The sequence below is a fragment of the Podarcis tiliguerta genome (assembly GCF_965153285.1).
Source record: "Podarcis tiliguerta genome assembly, chromosome: 2".
Taxonomy (NCBI): Eukaryota; Metazoa; Chordata; class Lepidosauria; order Squamata; family Lacertidae; genus Podarcis; species Podarcis tiliguerta.
In genome coordinates, this window is record NC_139535.1 from 36,833,657 (window position 1) to 36,850,727 (window position 17,071).

A 17,071-nucleotide genomic window follows, 5' to 3' on the forward strand; every position below is an offset into this window, starting at 1 on the left:
AAAAACTTTTTAACACTCCCAGCTTGCTGTTGCAAACAGGTGGGGATGATGTCCATCAAACATGGTGCTTCACAGAAGCCTCCCCCAAACCCCAACCAAGCATCATGCTTCTACACTCAGATGCAAAATAAAAGTGATGTTGCTTCATATGCATTGCCCCAGTGATCCTCAGTGGTCAGGGAGAAGGAATAAGCTTTTATGGCATGCACCTATTAGATAGGTTGAGCCACAACTCATGGATTGTGACTTTGATCAAGCTTAAGAAGTGATGAGAAGTACCAGTGTTACAATGCTAGGGGCATAGGGCCAACGGACCCCCACTTTCATATATTTCATGGAAAGCAGTCAGCTACTCTCACTACCAATACGGTTGCATAGCATCTCTACCTAAGAAGAAAGGGATATTGTCTTGTGCAACTGGCTTATTGGAATCCCTGGACTCAGCCACATTAATAAAAAAACAACAGTGTTTTGAATGCATTATAAACATGCAACACTAGATGGTGCTGGAGAGCAAAAATAAAATAAAATTGTGATTTCCCATAGCATTTTTTTCTTTTGTCATAACCATTTAATTTCTGACTTTTTTATAGTGATCCCCCCCCCCCCCCCGTGTGCCCTAGATAGCAGTGAGTTACTTGAGCTGGAGACTGTCTTAATAGTGTGCTATCAAACTGCCAATGTTGATGTTTTCTTGATAGATTGTTTGGGGTTCTGTGCGCTAGTCAGCCCATTCACTTGTTGTGGCCAAGCACACATGGATCCCAACCAGGCATTTGTACAACACATCTGTCTTTCTTCCTGGTTGTAGATATGTCGGGGAAACCAGTCATGTGGCCTTAATTCACATCGTGTCCATGACTCTACCAGCAGTTTGGATTGGTTGGTTGACCAAAAGTTAAGAAACAATTTAGCTACTGCAATGGATGTCAATAGTTCAATAGAGGCTTCCTCTCTGGATAGCTACTGTGCTGGTTAGATAAAAAGAACTGATGAATTGTAGAATTAATAGGGTCTCAGCTACCTGATAACAGAACTGGGAAGTAGAAAAATAGCTTCCATAACCTTTAGCAAGAGGAAAATAGATGAAAAAACTGAGCAAATCCAAAACATGTTTTTGCAGCGAAAATGGCAAATATCCGATGTTTTGGGAAACGTGGGCATACTTGTTTTCCTTTTCTCCTTTATGGTTTTGGTGTTTTTGTAACAACTTATAAATATTCCTATGGCAAGATTTTCAAAGCAAAACATGTTTTCCAGCCTGCAATAGCCTTCCTCTTCCTTATTTTATTTTATTTTTCATAGGACATAGGAAAGCGTAAGGGTATGGCGCCGAGTCCCTTAATGATATTTTTCCCCAGTCCAATTTGCTTACTGATTATAAGACAAGGCAAAACATGTTTTCTCCCTGTGCCATGAAAGGAAACTAGATCGGTTGTTTTCTGACTTCTTAAAAACAAAACTACTCTCCCGTCCTGGAAATTTCCTTGAAGGCCAGCTGGTTCATGGGATATGCAATGTAAAAGCAGCTCCATCTGATGTGTTTATACTTAGCAGGTAAAATCTTGCTCTCTCTTGTGGCATTGCAAACTCATGGACTTTCAGGAGACTCCATTTAAACACAGTGATGCCTTGGTTCTCAAACTTAATCCGTTCCGGAAGTCCATTCCAAAACCAAAGCATTCCAAAACCAAGGTGCGCTTTCCCATAGAAAATAATGCAAAACGAATTAATACGTTCCAGACTTTTAAAAACAACCCCCAAAACAGCAATTTAAGATGAATTTTACTATCTAACGAGACCATTGATCCATAAAATGAAAGCAATAATCAATGTACTGTACTATAAAATAAATAAGACAGTGTTGTAGATGATAAAAATTAAAATTATTATTATTTTCTTACCTGCGCTGATGATAGTCATTGTTTGGATGGGGGGCTTTTATCCATTTCTGCAGTCACACAATCAATCAATCAATCAATCAGTAGCTGAACTGGGTTCCACACAGTCACAAAAACAAATTAATTGAAAAAGCCTCAAAAACAAAAATATAAAATAAAGCGCCAAACTTAATCAGTTCTGGAAGTCCATTTGACTTCTGAAATGTTTAAAAACCAAGGCACAACTTCCGACTGGTGCAGGTGCCCTGGAAACAATATCCGACAGCCATATCGGATGTTCGGCTTCCGAAAAACATTTGAAAACCAGAACACTTACTTCTGGGTTTTCGGTGTTTGAGAACCAAGGTGTTTGAGAACCAAGGTACCACTGTACTCATGAAACTGAATGCAGAATTCATATTCATACACACTCACTGTTTCCTATAGAAAGTATGTGGAATTTCAAGAAGGGAGGCTTATTAATGCCAGTTCTGGTCCTTGCAATCACAGGGAGCCACTGCTGGGCAGACGGGGAGGGAGCGCTATTTAAGGCCATCATTTGGAATCTTCCACAACTGCTGTGTGGATGCCTACATTTGTGGGTGGGAGCCTAGAACAGGGATGGAGAGCCTTTGGCCCTCCTGATGTTGTTGGACTCCCAACTCCTGTCATCACTAACCATTGGTCACATTTGCTGATGGGGGCTGGAGTCCAATAATATCAGGAGAGCCACAGGTTCCCCATCCCTGCCTTGGAATATCAATTGTTTATGCATAAGCAGATAGATGGATATTGGTTTATCGATATCCATCATTCTACCTTTGTATGCATGTACGTGCAAAATTATTATTATTTGTCGTTGTCTACAACTAAACCAGATGTACACGATAAAGGTAATCAAATATGCTAACATTTAATAATAAATGCTGGAAATGTAAAGAAACTGAAGGTGGACGTGCCCAAGGATTAAGGCTTTCTGGGAGATGATCTATAATGAAATGAAAAAGGTATTTAAATATACTTTCCAGAAGAAACCAGAGGCCTTTCTCCTGGGCATGGTTGGCCAATTGGTGTTAAAGAAGGACAGAACTTTTTTTATGTATGCAACAACAGCAGCAAGAATACTCATCGCAAAGTATTGGAAGACACAAGAACTACCCACTCTGGAAGAATGCCAGATGAAGGTGATGGACTATATGGAATTAGCAGAAATGACCGGCAGAATCCGAGACCAGGGAGAAGAGATGGTGGAAGAAGATTGGAAGAAATTTAAAGATTATTTACAGAAACAATGTAAAATTAATGAATGATGGAATGATGTTGGATTGAAGTTAAGGGGTTTATAGCAATAAGGTTTGAAATACTAGGGGAAAATGGAATGTTAAACAGAGGGAAAGGTAAAGTTAAAATATCAAGACAAAAATTAAGATAAAGGTAAAGAGGGAAAGGATTTGCTGAACAAACAATTGAACTGGAATACAAAGGGGGGAGGTGTGGGGAAGTCCAAGAAACAAGCTAATGCAAGATATGTTTTGAAAGATGGAATGGTTTTTAATTGTTGTTATTTTTTGTATTTTTTCTGGTATTGTTTTTTCTTTTTTTTTCTTTTTCTGTTTGTCTTACTTTGTGAAAACCTTAATAAAACATTATAAAAAAAACAAAACACATTTAACCAGATCTTAAGGATGCAAACATCTAGGGTGGCATTCAGCTAAGCTTTACTCAGAGTAAACCCACTGAAATGAATGAACATGACCAAGTTAAGAGCCATTGATTCCATGGGTTTACTTTGTGTAAAACTCAGCTGAATATCAACCAAATAAATTTATTTTCACAGGTGTTGTGCTTGAACTTGAACTTGTTTATTTTTATAGCCATGTTTTGCTTGCAATTTTGATTTTAAAAACCATTAAATTTAATAAACAAAGATGGTTGTTTATTAAATTTAATGGTTTACTACTACTAATAATAATACCTTCCTTCAGGATCTTCATAAGGCATATCCACTGAAGATAAACACAATCCTAGTAGCATTACTATATCTTTATGGGTCTCTGGGCACACTGAAGATTGCACACAAATGACTCAAGAACATTGAAAATAAAACAAAACATTCTGGCGACAAGAAGTTTGGGATCATCAGAATGTGGACTGTACTGTGTATGAACAACTTAACATGCTGTAGTAAAGCAGAGGCTAACATTTCAAGTTTACGCAGCAGATGCCGTGAGAAAAGATCTTTTCCTGTGCAAATAATTCACAGTGTGTACATGTGTCTTCCCTTTGCCACTTGACCTATTGTCTTCCACTTCCACCAGAATTAACAGATAGTATTTACTTGTAGTTAACTCTTTGCAGTCCAGTGTGAAAACATAATTCCAAAGCTGAGAACTCATGAGTCTGACGGTCTGAATCCATTGCATTTATCACATCCAAACTTTTTTTCCCCCAGTCATGCTGCTTTGATTGGTGATAATGTGTTAGTACAAGCCCTAAATTGAAAGTGGCACTAATTGCATTTTACTCTGCTCGTTATCCTGCCTTCACAGAGTACTTGTTCACTGCTCACCTGCTTCCCATTTATTAACCTGTGAATTGTATTCTACAATCCCACCTACTGAGTGGCTCTTGCTTGGAGTGATTCCTGAGCCTTGGCATGTGAGCCATAGCTGTCAACATTTTCCCCTTTTTAAGGGAAATTCCCTTATTCCAAATAGGATTCCTTGCAAGAAAAGGGAAAAGTTGACAGCTATGATGTGTGCAAGCAGGTTGTGTGACAAGCCACACATACAGTCTGCCTTCTGATTAGCCCATGACTTGCAAGTTAGGACAACAGAACCATCAAGAAGGAAACTCCCTGGACTAAGGTTCTGACAGTTGACTGAAGGTTGAGGAAGAACCGAGACATTTCAGCTATTAACCAATTTTACTAGTTGCAAACAATTATTAATGGCGGGAGAGAGGTCAGATAAGAGAGATCTTTCGAGAGAACTAAATAGTTATGGTTTTGCCACCTGCTGTGCTACCAGACTATGGTTTTCTTGATGCCTTCATAGGAGCAATATTTTTTCTCATCCTTGTCATTAATTAATCAACTAGTCACATGTTATGTTCCTTCACAGAGTCCTCTGACAACCCTGCAGATTGAAGGCATTGGCCCCTCTATCCTCTGGCCACCTGCCTGGATGGCATGAAGCACAGGAGAGAAAAAGGTGAACATCTCCCTCTTCTGCCAAGCTAACAAGTAGTACCAAGAGTAAGGCACCTGTATCCTGCTACTGCCAGAGTCCCCAGCCACTGTAGGCCACATGCCCTCCAATGAAAAAGTGACCATAGTTGTCACAGGTAATAGCTATAGTGTCTCTGACTCTGCTCTGCTCAGAGTTGCTCAGTGATGAATCTATCTACATTTTTTGGAGAAGAGTATAAACCCAATATTGTGGGCCATTTCCTCTTAAAAAAAATTAGACACCTCCCAAGATATGTTCTTTAGAAGGTATATAATATTATAAGAAATTTAAGCTCATATCTCTCTCTATATATATAGATCTCTCTCTCTCTCTCTCTCTCTCTCTCTCTCTCTCTCTCTCTCTCTCTAGCTATCATCTATCTATCTAGCTATCATCTATCTAGCTATCTATCTATCATCTATCTATCTATCATCTATCATCTATCATCTATCTATCATCTATCTATCTATCTATCTATCTATCTATCTATCTATCTATATATTAGAAGTTCATAAATGTACCAAACACATCCTCGCTTTTACTTTACAAAGGGGGGCAGACATATCCCAGCAGCTCTGGAGGTCTTTCAAGCAAAACCCTTGGCGCAATTACTCTACGGGGCCCAAATCTGGGCGGGAAATCATTGCCGCACACTTGAAACGGTCCAGTCTAAATTCTTAAGACAGATTCCAGCCGTTCCACCATGCGTACCAAATGCGGCCCTACGTCGAAACCCGGACCTGGTTAAGAACATTCAACTATTGGCTTCGCTTAAATTTAAACCCATCCGGACTACTACCTCTAGTAGCACGAGATGCTCATAGAAGTCGTTGGTCCAAAGTAGTGCATCAAAAACTACTTACATGTGGCCTACAAGCACAGCATCTCCTGAAAATGGGTCTCCCCAAGGCAAAAACCATTATTGTTCAGCGCATGAAGGATATTGTGCAGCAGAATAATCTGGCCTATATTAAGAAATTTAGTGCTTGGTACGCTTATCTGCCCCCCTCCCACTTTGATTTTCGGGCACCTTATTTGTCTACCTTAACCATTCCAAAACTCAGACGGGCCTTTACACTGGCCAGACTAAATATGTTACCCTCAGCTGTTCTTGAAGGTAGATATCAAAAAATTCCATTCGAGAACCGGCTCTGCCCCTGTGGAGCTGGCTACGTAGAGACGGTGTCACACGTTCTCTTGTCTTGCTCCCTATATAAAGATCTCAGGGACGAGACCATTACGCCGCTCCTATCTGCCATCCCGGGCCGCTCTTGTGAAGCCAAATTGTTCTCACTCCTAGCCGACCAGAACAGCTCGACAACAGAGAAGGTTGCCAAATTTATCGAGAGAGCAATGAGACTGAGAGCTGTTATCTGAATGACACCAGTGTCGTCAGCCGGATTCCTCGCCTAGGATCTTATGATTATTATCATTATGTTTTATTATTACTATTTTATTACCTCTGTCAAGTTTTAAGTACTAAGATTATTAATTTACCTAGGGTTTTAATAGGTCACAAGATTTTATGGTAACCATATTTGTAATGTATTTTTGTTGGTGTTTGTCCTTTGATGCTATGGCCTGTCGGCTACGCAAATAAAGTCTACTACTACTACTACCACCAAACACATACAAATATGTAAACCACATGTCTGAAAACCCACAGAAAAGTCCCGAAACCATTTTCTCTCTCCCAAATGACCTCAAATATTTCTCTGCAAGGTTGAAGGAAATGGGAAATCTCCCCATTGTCTCTTTCACAAATCCTCTCTTAAGGGCACATTTAAGATATGAATAGGGTGTGAGCTACACCCCTTCTGTGACGGATGCACGATGTTTCTGGGGGTGGTCTTGGACTCCAGGTTGGGCATTTTAAAATGTCTATATAAGGGTTTGCGCATGGCTCACCCCCCCCTCCTGTGTGTGTGTCTGGAGGGAGCACCCTGTTGCAACAGCTTTAATAAAGATCAGGCTTACTAGCTGCTTTGCTTCTCAATATTCTCTGGTTGGTCTCTGTTATTTTCTCCTACCGATAGAGAACCTACAAAAGGACTCTATATGGGCTCTTGGGTACCCCATAAGGGAAATGGAGCAGTTTCCCCCCCTCATAACAATAACAAGCCCATGCAAACTGATGTAAATATTGTCAGCCGTCAGAGGCTGTCTCACAACAGGCCTGCTGTGCAGGTTTTTATTCTTAGCCACATGTTACAGGAAAGAGGTGGCACTCAAAAATGAGAACCTGTGTACACCTTCTCCCCTCTTTGTGCTGGATGATCTACTTTTGGGATGAACTTCTTACCCATTTGGGGGTTCTGTACAATTTGTGCCAGCAGCCGAGAGAAACAGAAGTTTTGAAGTATTTTTAGATCTCTGGCACATGACCATTTCTGCTGGCCGCTCTCCTTTAAGCTTAAGGTACAAATGCAGCTGCTGTTTACCTTCTCGTTGTTGTTTCTCAATAAAAGCACCCAGAACACAGAGCTTCTAAGGACTTGGGCTTGGCGACTCAGGGAATTTCCATTATGCTTCTCAACTCTCCACACACACACACCCGGGGTTGGCCTCTGGAAACACACTCATTGTGTTGTTTTGACGCAATTTCAAGCAAATATTTTGCCACCAAGAGGCAGTGCTGGGTCACGGAGGTCCCGAAGACTTTAGTATCTCGCTCCACTCGAGTAAACAATGGTCTATAACTCATTAAAACTCCCTCTTGATTACCTTTTCCTGTTTCTGATTGTTTTGGAGCGGCAGAGATGGATTCCGTAACTCAACACACTTCCCCCACACCACTACTAAATTTAAAGTGCCTTAAGAGTAAAAGAAGGCTTTGGGCTGAATAGACTTTGTTGTCAAGACTGCACTAACCGAAATTAAAAGTGTAAACAAAGGCAGTTCTGAGAGGGAGCCTGCATCAGACACAGCAGTTAATCCAAGACGTGCTTTTTGCCTCAACTACAGTCTTGGCACCAGGATTTAAGTGCCCCAAGTGATAGAAAGGGGGGATAAATTAAATTCAGATTGTGTTTATAGGTGAATTTACCTCATTCATACTTTCCAAAACAATATGTGGACCAAAATGCAGCCATCCTTTGAATGCAGTTCTTCACCCTTTCAAGAGGTTCCAGGTTCAATTCCTGGCATCTCCAGCTAGGCCTGGGACAGAGTCCCACCTGAAATTCTGGAGAGTTACTGCCAGCCAGTGTAGACACACAGTACTGAACTAGATGGGCCAATAGTCTGCCTCCGTGCAAAGCAGCTTCCTATGTACCGCCAGTGTCACATACCTCTGAGTACAATTTACTAGGTTACACAAGTGGGAAGGGTGCTCTTGGGCTCATATCTGCCTGCAGGTTCCCCATGGGTTTCTGACTGGCCCCTGGAGATCCTGGTTGAGATATGTGTTTGGTCTGATCCAGCAGGACTCTTCCTAGGTTCTTACGGATTTGGCCCACCATCTCTTGAATAAATGCAGTTGGTGTGGATCTTTTGCATGTAATCCCTGCTCTTCTTCAAGCCTAGAGGCTCAATCCACCCACACCTGTATTTTACTGTCGAATTTCCGCCACTTTCTGCACCAGGAAGATTCTAGAACACAAAATGCATTAGCTGGAGTAGTGTAAACCATATATGTGGAGCATGTTTAAATGTTGTGAGGACCCTGTGCCCTTTTAAAATGTGGTTTTTGGGGGTGGGGTGGAGTTATTGGGTTGTTGTTTTTATTTTGATTATGTATTTTCTGGTTATATATTTTGATTCTGTTCTGTGAACTGCCCTGAGACCTCCGGGTATAGGGCGGTATATAAATAATAGTAGTAGTAGTAGTAGTAGTAGTAATAATAATAATAATAATAATAATAATAATAATAATAATAAGTCATCATTAGGATTGTGGATCCACCAGTTATGCCCTTGTCCTCGACATAACAAATGTATGTATGTCCTCCTTCGTGGTTTCATATTGCTTATCGGTTACACGTATGTACCGTATTTTTTGCTCTATAAGACTCACTTTTTCCCTCCTAAAAAGTAAGGGGAAATGTATGTGCGTCTTATGGAGCGAATGCAGGCTGCACAGCTATCCCAGAAGCCAGAACAGCAAGAGGGATTGCTGCTTTCACTGCTCAGCGCTCCCTCTTGCTGTTCTGGCTTCTGAGATTCAGATTTTTTTTCTTCTTGTTTTCCTCCTCCAAAAACTATGCGTCTTGTGGTCTGGTGCGTCTTATAGAGTGAAAAATACAGTATATTCTTTCCTTTGTCAAAGAAGATCAGGGAGGGTAGTTTCCATGGTTCTCCCTTGCTACTTTTATCTTCAGAACAACCCTGTGAGGTAGGTTAGGCTGAGAGATGGTAACTGGCCCAAGGTCACCCAAGTATAGCTCTATGGCTGAGTGGGGACTTTGACCTGGGTCTCAGCCCTACCCTGATACAATGCACTGCTGCATCCACACAACCTTATTGTGGTCAGGCGAGGGCAACATTGCACCTGGCCTGACCACATCAGGAAATATGTGAACATGCATGGCAGTGAGAGCCTGTATGTAGCTGGACAATATAGGTCTGTCCACCCCAGGTAGTTGGTCTCAATTTTAAAAATTTTGGAAATGATGTGTGAACATCATTTGACTTCTCACCACTTGATTACTTAGCACTTGAGGATTAATAGCTGCCGAATGTGTCAACTGACCCCAAGGAAGAGGATTGCATTTTAAGTGAAGTGAACAGCCCACTGTTGGGGCGGGGAGCATCTCCGAGATTTGTAAGAGGGAATATATGAAAATAAGGAACTGGCATTGAAACAAATTGCACAGACTCTGTTTTCCTCTGTACACTAGTAAAGTATTAAGACACAAACAGCTCAGCAAACTCTGTGCAGTGTTGCAGGTATGCCTGGCATAAAAATAAAAATAAAAGGCTGTGATACCTTCCCTGAGGTCTCAGGATTCAAGAATAATTGACATTGCAATGCTGGGTAATAATATCAACTCTGCTCTTTGCAGACATCGCCCATAAACCTCCCATCCCATTATGGAAGCACAGGAAAATGAATGCGAGTGTAAATTCATTCTAGAAGCCAGAGGGTGTGATTGACTCTACCAGTGACCCTTAGACAAAGAAATTTGTGATCCCGCTGACATAATGGAACATCTTCATCCTTGGTGTAACCCCGCTCACGCTGGTGTAATTACACCAGGCATAAACTGATCCTAGTGTGCACTGTTGTATTATCACCTTTCAGTTCAATGGCTCTGTAATTGAATAATGTTGAGTGGCACCCTCAGTTTATTGAATTAAAGTGAATTGGTCAGTTGATTGCCCATTTGATTGATTATTACATTAAAGCCAATGGTTCTGCTTGCACTTAAGCAATAGTCTCAGCCAATACCTACCTGATCTCCCATAAACATGTCTGAAACTCATTTATGTTTCTAAACACATAAAAATTAACTTTCATCCAAGAATGAAAATGTCATTATTATTATTATTATTTAAATGCATTTTATTAAGAATGACTCACATGTTTTGGTGGAACAGATATTGTTTTTAAAACATCAGAAGTGAGAGATTAATGCAGCAATTAAGTCAAAAACTTTCTTCCAACATGACAACATGGAAAGAAAGCAAAGAACAAGAGCTGAAACACAGGGCAGAAATAATGTTTTCCCCCCCACTTGCTAGACCTCTCCTCCCTATTTGCATTTTCTATTTTGATTGGAGACAGGACTATTCTGAACACTGCTTGACTTGTTAAAGATAGCCGGGCACTTCCTAAATGTCTTGGCAGCATCTCTGGCTGTGTATAAAGGTGACCTTCTCAGCTGCTTGATCCAGATGTGAAGGTCAAACATGTTTTGAATTTTTTTAAAAAGGTTGCAGTGTTTGCGTCTTTCTCTAGTTTCCTGTTGGCTTTTCACCTAGATGGATGACTCTAGACTTCTCTGTTATGGGGCTTAACAATAAAAGCTTTCCACAGCTGGAAATAACTTTGCTTGTATCGTTTATTTCAAACAGCCGAGTTCATGATTTGCAGGTCTAATTCATGATTCTCATGCGTCTTAGCAGTCTTTTGGGTTCCTGATCATGGCAGGTTGGGGTACAGGTGAAATAAAATCATAAGCTGCCTTGCACTTTCCCATATTCTGTAAACATGGCAACTAGTATGAAATATTTGATTTGATGGACTGGATCGCTTTAAATTGATTCACATCCAAATTTCACCATCCACAAGAAGGTGCTATGGACAGGAAAGTAGCCATAACCAAGCTGAGCAGAATACAGCTCACGGCAACGAAGCATTAACAAATAAGAGAAACACTTCCTAATATAGAAAAACAACACAATGAAGATACAATATATATAATAAATGAATCAAAACTGTATAAATCACAAATTATGAATCAATCAATCCTGCAACAAAAAGCCAAACAAGTCACCCACATATCTCACCCACGATGCACAAATTCGCTTTCCCACCTTTCACCTGGGGGTGAACAGGTGTCACAAACAGGCTCTCACCCTGGGGTACGAAACCAGTTCTCTGAGAGCAGCCAGGAGACAAAACATTCACCAATCACACATTGTAACAACCAGGGTTGGGAGAGAGAATTTGATGCTGGTAATGTTAGTTAACGCAAACAACTTCCTTATTGTTTGGACAATCACCTTGAGCACATCAACTGCATGATGAGAGGTAGATGGATGGTTTAAATTGCAGCAGTTCTGCCATACCTTCTCATAAGGGCCAGCTCAGATTATAACTGGCTCAGTAATAACCCACATACTAATCTGTAGGAGGTGAGTTAACCAATGTTTACAGCTTTATATACCTGGTATATATTTGTGGTTCTAATTATGTTATTCCCCACCCCCTGCCCCCAAATTTTGGTCACTGTTTTGTGGGAAAGTGGTACATATTTCAAATGAAATATATAAAATGAAACTGCCTTGAGATCCAACTGCCTCAATTTAGCCGGGAAGGCTACAATTTTCACCTGCAATTGTCGGGGGGAGGGGGAAATCCCACCTTCCAATTCTCCTTATTTTAAAAGAGGAGGCTGTTTATCTTTTTCTCTGTATTATACATGCCTATGCCTGGCGTGCTCTGGTCCATAGGGTCACGAAGAGTCGGACACGACTAAACAACAACAACATGCCTGTAGACCTAAACAAATGTACCTGGGAGTAAGCCCAAAGGAACACAGTGGGACTGACTTCTGAGTAAATAGGCATAAAATTGACATTTCGCTGCCTGAGGTAAATCAGCTCCCCATTCCATGTAGGGAAGCCAACTGGACGGCCAGCTGAATCTTATTTCAGCACTTGCAATGGGACAGCATCCTCCGCCACACCTGAGGGCAGCAAATAGTGGCCATGTTAGACAGAATTAGACAAATTCATTGAGGATAAGGCTACCAATGGCTACCAGCCATGATGGTTGGAGGCAGTATGCTGCGGAATACCAGTTGCAGGAAACTGCAGGAGGGGAGAGGGCTCTTGTCCTCGGGTCTCACAGACATCTGATTGGCCACTATGTGAACAGAATGCTGGATCAGATAGGCCTTTGGCCAGACCCAGCAGGCTCGTTCTATGTTCTTTTATGCTAGTTCTCTGTTTGAAGAGTTGTCTGCACCACATTCTGGTTTAAACTTTTTCAGCAGGGGGCCAGTCCATTTCCCCTCGGACCTTGTGGGGGACCAGACTATATTTTTTTTTGGGGGGGGGGTGAACAAATTCCTATGCCCCACAAATAACCCAGAGATGCATTTTAAATAAAAGCACACATTCTACTCATGTAAAAACACTCTGATTCCCAAACTGTCCATGGGTCGGATTTAGAAGGTGATTGGGTCGGATCTGGCCCTTGGGCCTTAGTTTGTCTTCCCATAGATAAGACCATACGAAGGACCTTGAAGTTTTCCATCAGCAGCAAGAAGCTGGATAGCGGATACTGAGCAGGTGCACAAATCACAGGATTCCCCATGATGGTGAGGTGCAGTGCTATTTTCCAGACAAAGAGGTGCCAGAATGCCTCCCTTGTTCTCTTTTAGTGGCAATGGCACCCACCTAAGAGGTGCCGGAACTGAGTTCTGGCAAGTTCCAGCTGAAAAAAAAAAGCCTTGCTGAGATGTATTGTACCTATATTTATATCGTAGTAACTATTTCTCAATTTGCAAGCTAGCCTGTGCTGGTGGGGGGAGGGCACAGGGCAAGACTCGTGGCGTACACAACTTTCCCCTCCAAACATCTTGTCACCTATCCCCACATCCTAGCATCCACTGCCTGAGGTGGCCACCTCATTCTACCTAAAGTCAGAAGCACACCTGGACTCCCATCATCAGTGTTGCTGTGCTGACTGGGAGGGTGGGGAGGTGGGCCCAGTGTGGGCACACCTTAGGGAGATTGGTGCAGCACAACAGAGACAATTTTGCTGCCGCCTCCTGGTTACCACAGTGACAACGCAGTTGGGAGGCCAGGTGTATGGTACACTCTTCCTTACTGGCTGCCCCTGCCTAATGGTAGGGCTGCCCTAGTTCAGAGAAGTCCAAATGTTATAACCCTGGGAAGCCTCTTTTCACATTCATCAACCTGCTGTGGAATGCTTGTAGACCTGACACGGAACTGGAGCCAGGACTAGCCCATAAAGGTCGCACCTGAGGGTGACTTCCCATTCGAGGTGAAGATGACCAGACTGGTGGCTGGCTTCAAGTAGGCTTCAAGACTGCAACAGGGCAACATTTTCCATGCATCCAAGAACAGCAGGCTAGTGACATGTAGGACTCTGTCCTCCAACACCTCAGCATTCGTCACTTGAGGGAGTTGTCTCATTCTGCCTTGCAGTAGGGCACACTAGCTAAAGTTGAAGCCCAGGGACTAGGAGTCAAAAAGGAGGTGTATATAAACTCTAACATCCCTTAACTTTATGGTGATGCCAGAAACACATTTCTTATCCCCAGTTTGGTCACATGTACAGCAGTTCTGGTCCCCTATTGACTGGCAATTGCAGGGTACAGCTTATAGATGGTTGTTGTTGTTTAGTCATGTCCGACTCTTCATGACCCCATGCATCCCTCTCCCTGTAATGCATCAAAGCTGTTCTTTATCTCTTTTTGGGTGTCATTTAGAGCAGCTTCTTTCATGTGTTAAACTTTCCTGTCATCCAGTCCTTCCTGGCTCTACCATCTTCTCTATGGTTTTTGACAGCCTTGCCTTGTTACTGCCACCCATTACTCCTGAATGTTGCCAGAGAATTCTTTATACAGTGGTACTTAATTCGTTCTGGAGGTCCGTTCTTAACCTGAAACTGTTCTTAACCTGAGGTACCACTTTAGCTAATGGGGCCTCCCACTGCAGCCGCACGATTTCTGTTCTCATCCTGAAGCAAAGTTCTTAACCCAAGGTACTATTTCTGGGTTAGCAGCGTCTGTAACCTGAAGCGTATGTAACCTGAAGCCTCTGTAACCTGAGGTACCACTGTAAAAGGAGAAGCTGCTCTTGTAAGGAAGGGGAAAGGATTGGTGAACATTTTTCCTCCAAGAGAGAGTGCACAGGAATGGACTTTTCTCCTATATAATTATCTCTCATTAATCTGAAATTACTTTCCATACTGTGCTGGTGCCCGTCATCATCAACATAGAGAGGAATGATTAGTAAAAAGTCTTCTTCACCCTACTTTCTCCCCATTTCATGTTATTAATTAAAATGACTGTGAGAACAGCAAATAACATAAAGTAAAACAACAATTTAAATGAAGATTAAAAAGAGAGAGAGTGCCACTTCCCACAGCTAACAATTTAAAGGGTTCTAATTAACAAAGTCATACTCAGAGCAGACCCACTGAAATGAATGAACCTAAATTAGTAATGTCCATTGACTGCAATGGGTCTCCTTTGAGGGGGACCAGCATTGAATGCCACTTGAAATGTACACATTGCACCTCTTGATTGGTATGCTATTGGTTGTTCACGCCTTCACCAATACTTGTTCTTTGCAGACCCACTCACACATTAGCAATTTGTTTTGTTACACTTTACTATTTAAACTTGTTTCTGATTCTTGACTATTTATTTCTCTGTCTCACATACTGCCTTTTAAGTTTTCAATTACCAGCATGCATTCATTTAATTCTTCTGCAACGACCCCATCCACAATGAGTTATCATTTGACTCTGGTTATTTACCAAGCAGTTTAATTTAATTCTTCTTCTTCCACATCTTTAATAATTTAGTTCTCACACGTATAACTAAGGAATATGGAAGGAAAATGGAAATCTCTTTTGCTCTTGTATCTTAGAACGTCTTAAGCCAGGCATTGGCAAACTCGGCCCTCCAGATGTTTTGGGACTACAACTCCCACTATCCCTAGCTAACAGGAACAGTGGTCAGGGATGATGGGAATTGTAGTCTAGAAACATCTGTCGGGTCTATGCCTGTCTTAAGCTATCCACCAGGAATTTAAAATCTCTCCTTTTTGTTTGAAGTGACTGGTTATGTCAGATTAAAAAAATATGAATCTACCTTAATTCCTAGATTCCTCCCAATTACATACATTGTTTATACGAGGTTGAATCCAGACTAGGAATGTACATGAAGTTTGCAGTTTTTGAAATTATTTACAAAATATCACACAATTTCCTATTTCATTCCATCTTTGAAGCAAGTGCACACTGAATATGACCCCATGAGTGTTTGTGGGGTTATGGTGCCCTGGACTGTCCTTGCCTGAAATTTTCATAAATATTAGCTTCAGAAAGGATGGGAAAGTTGAAAAGTGTTCCTCTGCTCTCATTTCTGCCCTGCTGGTGAAAGTGCAGCAGGGCTTTGGGTAGCTGGTTCAACCATCTTTTGCTTCTCCCTCTCCTCCCTGCTCCACCGTAGGATTGTGTGACTGCAATTGGTTACACTTAGGTCCTATTGAAGTCCACGTGAAAATGTATCATGGCACAAGAACCACTTGTTTCAATGCAAAGTCAGTTCAGCGAACATAGTCTAGATCCAACCCATGTTCTGTATTTCAGATACAGTGGTACCTCGGGTTACATACGCTTCGGGTTACATACGCTTCAGGTTACAGACTCCGCTAACCCAGAAATAGTGCTTCAGGTTAAGAACTTTGCTTCAGGATGAGAACAGAAATCGTGCTCCGGCGGTGCAGTGGCAGCAGGAGGCCCCATTAGCTAAAGTGGTGCTTCAGATTAAGAACAGTTTCAGGTTAAGTACGGACCTCCGGAACAAATTAAGTACTTAACTCGAGGTACCACTGTATAACTTGAGAAGCAACCATTATACCCTTCATTGTTTTCTTCCCCATGGCCAATTATACAATAATTCTACATGAAATGTTAATTGACTCATCAGAATCTGATTCCCAAACTGTTTGTTAAAAAAAATAACCCCAATACACAATGAAATGTCACTTTGCGCTTTGCTCTTCAAGCCTCAAGGTTTTTTATATTGGACTTTTTGCTGTTGTTGTCAAGGGTTTCCACTTCAGTTTTAAATGAAGATTGCACATATTCATTTTTAGAAACAGCTAACACATCCATCTGGAATCTGTATTAGCTATAGGACTGCCTCAGAAAGATCCTGCTTTCAGGGGACAAAGAATACTTTTTTTTTTGCAGAGATTTTAACAAAGACATTATTGTCACTGCTTTAACTGTAGAGTCACTAAATATAGCTGATGGCTGTCTGGAAAGAGAAAATCTGTGTTAGTAATCACTAGTGTCATATAAAACTTGGATGAATGCATGCTGTAAACCATGCTGTAGCCATTCCAGCCCAACCAGAGCAGCCAAATTTCACTTGCAGGAGCCAGAATAAAGTGTATGTATACTCCATTGTATAGCCGGGGATTCCTTGGCATTACGTGACTGCAGCAAATTTGTTTGAACCAGCACCTCAATGGGATTTTGCTAATTTCAGCCTCGCCAACTGGCTCCACGAATCTAATTAAGACATG